Source organism: Dasypus novemcinctus, chromosome 26, assembly GCF_030445035.2.
Source record: "Dasypus novemcinctus isolate mDasNov1 chromosome 26, mDasNov1.1.hap2, whole genome shotgun sequence".
NCBI lineage: Eukaryota > Metazoa > Chordata > Mammalia > Cingulata > Dasypodidae > Dasypus > Dasypus novemcinctus.
The window spans coordinates 49238923-49245643 of record NC_080698.1 but is presented as its reverse complement, the minus strand read 5'-3'; positions in this window follow the sequence as shown (position 1 = coordinate 49245643).

The window sequence follows — 6721 nt, the reverse complement described above, 5'->3', positions numbered from 1 at the left end:
CACATGTGCATGACTGTTTTGTAAGTTCACACATTCTCTTATAAAAATATGTATTTTTTAAAAATTCAGGTTGCTCTGCCTTTCCCATTATAAAAGTAATGGCTGGGTCTGTGACACAGACAGAAGGTGCTGGATACTGGAGAAGGTCTGTGGAGAGCTGGTGTGTACAAAAATTGTATGGGAGCCCCAGGGGATGTGGCTGGAGCACTGACACGAGGATAATGCATACCTTGCAGGGTTGACCTAAGGGTTAAGTGGGAAAATGTTTGGAGGGTTGGGGGTACTGGCTTCATGCTCAGCAGGACTCAGTAAATGGCCATTATCATTATCACTATCATTATCATTCATTATCGTTATCCTTATCGTTATCCTTATCGTTATCCTTACTACTGCCATGATCACAACACCCAATGTGAGTGGTGTGGTCCTGACAAGAGTTAAGTGACCTCAAGATTTTTCCCAGAGAATGTTCTAAATGGATCACGCCAGGGATGATTTGTGAGGATGAAGGGAGTGGTCAGCTGGCGCTGTTGCGGGGTCCTGGAAAACAAGTCGTGGAAGGACCCACTCGGGGCTTTTCCTGTGTGCCAGGCTCCGTTGTAATCATTTTACACTCATGAAGTCAGGGATATTAATCCTCAGCCCCTTGAGGAAGCTGCAACAAGGGGTGACGATTACTCCCGCGTTTCCAAGTGTGCCCTGCTAGACTTGACACATCCAAGCAGGGTGCTAGACCACCAAAACGAGGCTTGAAAAGGCAATGGCTGAAAATGGCTTTTCCACTTTCAATACCCACCTCCAACTAGAGAAGCCAGGAATTGGAAATTGGAAGAGGATTTCTTTGGGAGAAGATATATACATACCAATACTGTCATTTAGTTACCTAAAAGATTTAATGAATGTTTTCAACATAGGTAAGGGAAAGTGTTAATGTCCTCAATATATATTTTTCAAAGACTCTGCCAAACAAATAAGATGAGTACCCAAACAAAAATGCCTGTGAACTGTCGACTCACAAAATAAATGAAAAAGGCCAAAAAAAAAATGAGTCTAGCATCAGTAAATTTCAAAGAAAGGTAAGTTGAATTCATAAGATGTTTTTAGCTGGAAAACTGGAAAAGATTTTCTTGAAAGAACAAGACCTGGTTTTGGAAGGAGTGTGGGGGACATGATCGCTCCCAAAAACTTCTGGGGGAAGTGAAAATAGAACTTCCTTGATGGGAAATTTAGCACTAGGTATGAGTGACTTAAAAAATGCCTGGACCCTTGGACCCAGCAATTCTACTTCTGTGAGTTTGTCAGAAGGAAATAGAGATGTACACAAAATTTGACCTTCAAGTCTGTGGGCCGTTTTCATGATCTTTCCTATCAACCTGATCAGCCCGGCCTGGAAAGTGTCTTCAGGGCAGTTTTAAAGAGGAGAAATACCAACCTGTGTCAAGCCTGCAGCCCAAGGCTTATGTGAGCTGATGGAGATCAAGGTTCCACCTGAGGCCCTGGACCTGGCGAGTCCAATGGTCCCTTTTCCCATATTACAGAAAACCCAGAGGAAATCACATAATTGCCACCATCAGAGAACACTGGGTCCCCGAAATGCCACCTCTCTTTGCTTTTGCCTGCACTGCTGTCACCCTGGTTACCTCCTGCTAATCAGGCGCTCTAATTAGCAACCACATCTGATAAATAAAAGGGGGGCGGGGAACATCCTAATTATTATGCAACAGTTTGGTAGACAAAATCCTTCAAAACATGTAGCCTTGGGTAGGGGATGGACCCTGGTTAAAGAGGCCTTTCCAAGGGAACATCCTGGAAACCTTTGCTATAACAAGGCCAACTATTTCATCTTAACACCAATTTGAGGAGGAAACTGAGGCACAGAGAGCTAATCTGGCCCCCAAACCAGTGACCTTAACTGCTCATATACTGTCTTTCCCTGCTCATTTGTTCATTCACTCATTCGTTCATTCGTTTGCTCAACAAGTATTTGTTGAACTCATTCTGTATCCCGTACTGTTTCAGGCATTTGGGGCATAGCAGTGAGCTAGAAAAGGTCCTTGCCTCCCTGGAACTTCCTTTAGTATGGAATTAAAAATAATAAAGTAGAGAGAGATGGGGAGGGTGTTAAATTAGCTGGGGTGATCAGGGGAGGGTTCTGTGGGAAAGTGACACTTGAGCAGAGACCTGGATATAGTGACAGAGCCAGCCTTGAGGATATCTAGAGGAAGAGCAGACCAGGCTGGGGAAATAGCAGGTGCAAAGGCCCTGAGGTGGGATGTGTTCCTGGCTTCCCTAGAATGGAAATGAAGGTGCTTTCCTGGCCACACTTCTGTGTTCCAAGCCCCTGGACTTTTACCTACTCTGCCCCTCTGCCTACCTCCCCCTCCTCCTTCATCTCTGGGCAGATTTTGGACCTCAGTTTGATGAAATTTCCTGGCAGTAAGTCATCTTTGGATACCAGATTAGGTGACTCTTTCTCCATCAAGTCAGCCCTTGGTTACCCCAAAAGTCCCCTGAATAAAATTCCAAGCAGAGGGAATAGTGAGCGCAAAGGTCCTGTGGCAGGAACAAGGTTGAAGGGCTCAAGGGTCAGAGAGATGACCTCCATGATGAAGTGCCATGAACGAGGGAATGAATGGTATGTGTCGAGGTCAGAAAGTTCAACAGCGGTCAGATCGCAGAGAGCATTAGAGGCTAGACTTGGGAGGTGGGACTTTTTTCTAGATGTGATGGGGAGAGCCATTGTGGAAGGGCAGGGGAATGACCTAATCTGATTTATGTTTTCAACAGAGCGCTCTGGCTGCTCTGGAGGTAGGGAGATAAGCGGGTTGCCGTGGTGGGGTGAAGACGGGTCTGGCCTGATGGGAGGCAGCGTTCCTGTCTTCCACCTCTGGGTCTATCCAACAGTAGTCCAGCCCTGGCCTGTCTCAACCCATTCCTCAACAAGCCCCGTTCCTCTCCGTCTGCCTCTGGATTGGTCCACAGCAGACAAGCCTTGTGCTACAAACTGGAGCAGATGGGTGCAGCCATGGGGAGACCTATGTCAAAGAGGGACTTTCAAAGGGTTATTTGGAGAGAGAGTGGCTTGCTCAAGTGGGCCTGTTGTTGATTTTTCCTGCCTAGCAGCTATTCCCCTACTTTCTCTTTTAGGACCCACGTGTCCTTAATTCTCAGTCCCTGTGCTGGGGGGCAACTGATCCCCAGATCGGGAAACTCAGCATATTCCGTCCTCTTGACCACACCAACCAGCCAGGAGACTGGCATGTGCTACAGGTTGGCCCAATCAGACCCAGTCCTGGAATTGTGATGTAAGTATTGGGGACAAGAAGCTCACTTTCTCATTTGGTTGCCAATGTGGTAGGAGGCAAGCCCGAAGCCACTAGAAGCCAGTTTCTTCCCATCATTAGGGGCAGAGAAGAGCTGAGCTGAGAGGTCGATTCTGAGACTGATTCCTGTAGCCTTCTTTTGAGAACCTGGACCCAGCTGTACCTGAAGTCAGTACCCCTGGAATTTCGGGGCTCAACAAACTCTCATGAATGCTTAAGACAGCTTGAGTGGGAGTTTCTGTCAGTTGCCTATAAATGTGGTAAGCTTCCTGAGAGTATTTACGAAGAGCTTTTCTTTGGATTCCTGCGCTTTGCAAAGCGCAGGTGAAGGACCATCAGAAAAATCTGAGAGCTTGTGAGGAGTGCAGACTCTCAGGCTGGAATCTGCTTGTTAATGAGGTGTTCTGTGTGCATTTTAGTTAGAGAAGCACTTCTTGGGAGGAAGAGATGAGATGTGGGAGCGTTTTCGGGACTTGGAGTTGTTCTGGGTGGTGCTGCAGGGACAGTTACTGGACATTGTATGTCCTCCCATGGCCCCCTGGGTGGACTGTGGGAGAGTGTGGGCTATGGTGTGGACCACTGACCATGAGGTGCAGCGGTGCTCAGAGATGTAGTCACCAAATGCAATGAATGTCTCATGATGATCGAGGAGGTTGTGGTGATGAGGGGAGGAGTGGGGTGAGGGGGGTGGGGGGTAAATGTATTTTTTGAATGTAACATTAAAAAAATAAATTTAAAAAAGTAAAAAAAAAAAAGACGAGCCAAGCTTCAAGCAGAGCCAGATGACCTTTGATATTCTGCCCAGTGCGGAGCCCTCAGACCCATTTCCACCTTTCCCGGAAAAGCAGAGGAGTGACGCTGGGGAGGGGCCCGGAGAAAGCAAGCACCTTCGCGTCGGGTTAGGGAGTGGACCAAAAAGGAAATCATTGTTGCCTTATTTGAAAGGTCAAGTTCAAATTTCAGATTTCCTTTTCTTTGAGGTTTGACTTTTAAACACGGTTTGGGGAAAGAAGGGTCAGGAAGGGGTACAGCTGGCCAGCCAGAGAGGAGAGAAGGAAGACGGAGAGGTGGGTGGGTGAGAAGTGGTGCTACCCCCACCCAAGAGACGGCTTCATATTTAAGCCCTCGCTTTAATGGGCGAAACCCACACCCCTTTTTTTTTTGTGACGCTCATAACGAAACCCTTGTTTCCCAGCAGAGCAGAGAGGGGCGACAAGGCCTTCCCCCGCTTTTCATTCAGAAATGAGCGACGCGTCGAGAGGGTGCTGATGAGAGGGCCCCGCTGCCAGGTCGGTCTCCTGTGAGCCAGGGAGCCTGTCTTTTTCGTCTGTGCTTAGCAGGGAGGAGGTGTTCCAAAATATCTGCTGAGAGACACGACCGCTAAATACAACGTGTGATCCTGGGTCGGACCCAAGGTCAGACAAAAATTGCTATAAAGGACATTATGGGGACAATGAGAGAAATTGGAGATGGGCTATAGATTATAGAATTGTGGCAGTGGGAGCTTTCCTCAACTTGTTAAATGCGTTGTGGTTTTGTAAGAGAACATCCTTGCTCTCAGCAGTCATGCTGAAGTTTCCAGAGGAGCAGAGTCTAAATGTCAGTAACTTACTCTCAAATGGTTTATCAAAATAATAATATAATAATGTGTGTGAGAGAAAGACTTGTATTGTCCTGTTAAAACTACATTTCCCCAAACCCCCATCTCTGTATGATTCTGGGTTAGAGTTGACCAAAAGTGACATTTGCCAAAGATTTAGAAGGCGGAAGTGCAGCGAGCACCATTGCTCTCTGCCGGCGGTCAGGGTCATGGGCAGTGAGAGACCCGTGCTCAGAGCACTGCAGGACGTCCCAGCCCTCGTTGTGCTCTGCTCACCAGGGCTGGCTCCAGAGGTGGCAGCTTTGCAGAGGCCACTTGCTTCCCTAGATTTTTCCCAGAGCCAAGTGCAAAACACGCAAATTTTAAAAAGCAGGGGAGAAGTGCTGTTAGAGGTATTGCGATATGAAGCTTTTCCTTCCCTCCACGGTCTTTCTCTTGATGGGTGAGGGTGTCTTATTTGCTATGGAACATCATTCTATGTAAAGGAAAATCAAACACTTAAGTTTTTAGCACATATTTCACTGTTGATCTTTACTTTGTGCAAATGAAAACGTTAAGAGCATGTAACCCATAAAGAATTTGTATTTCATAGCTTGCCCTTGCATATGCATTTCGTTCTTACCAGAATGGTGGAAACCGACAGATTGCTTCTAGTTCACTTCTTAATATGCACCCGCTCTAGCAGTGCTCATCTACCAGGGCTTACTGATGACTAAGGAAGGGCTGGAAGGAAAAGGACGATGGGCTGTGCCACCTTGCCTTCCCTTCTATGCCGTCGTTTTCAGTGTATGTGGTTGGCTGGTAATGGGAAGTACCCTGAGTGAGAAAGGATACAGTAGAACTCCTTGGCTGTTTCTTAGAATGTCACTGCCATCTCTCTGCTTTGGAAGCAAGTTCTGGTTCAAATGGAGAGCGTGGCCTCAAAGGACTGCCAGCGCCTGCTCTTCCCCACACCCCTTAAACAGTTTTAGACTCTACACATTTTTCTGGTGGTGTCTTTGGGTCTGTTTAGCCACATAAAATGGCCACTTGCATTGAGCTTGCTGGGAGGGATACTTTTGTGAGAAAGGAGTTTCCAGAAGACAAATAATAATAATAGTAATAGTAATAATACCTGCAGGGGCTTTCCGAGGACATGGAAGGATGGAATGTCCCGTACAGAACTGCAGATAAGCAACACCTGCTGATAAACCAGTTTCGGTCCAATATCAATAGCTTGTCAGAATGGACACGTGTCACCTCCCCACTCTGGAGCCCCCCACTATGTAAAATGGAACGCTTTGTCTTTGAATGGAAAGTTCAAAGATGAAATGACCAGCTCGGGATGGGGACAGCAGACCGTTAAACCCAACACGGGGGGGTGCGTGCTAAGCACTGCGACTTGACTGCCCAGGCCACGTGCCCGTGACGCAGGCTCTGACCCCAGCTTCCCTTGGGGGTCCAGGGGACACGGCTGATGTGCCTGGCTTCCCAAATCCTCTGCGAGCTCGGGCTCACCCGAGCGTCCAGAAGGGCTGATCCATGCCTGCTCTGATCCCCCAACTTCCCTCACAGCCGCCCAAGGTCGTGTGCCTATAATTAACAAGGAGTCGCTTACTCCACGGTATGCATTAGCCGTCTGCTCCCCAGACTGAACCTTGACCGATAAAGAGAACAAACGCAGCAACCTGTTGACAACTGGTTGTCATTGAGTGTCCCAGTGTCCACTGACCTACTCTTACGACTTCTCTGCAGAGCCTGACTTTTTCTAAATAAGATATTAAAAAAAGAAATATGTTAAGGAATGAATGAATAAATG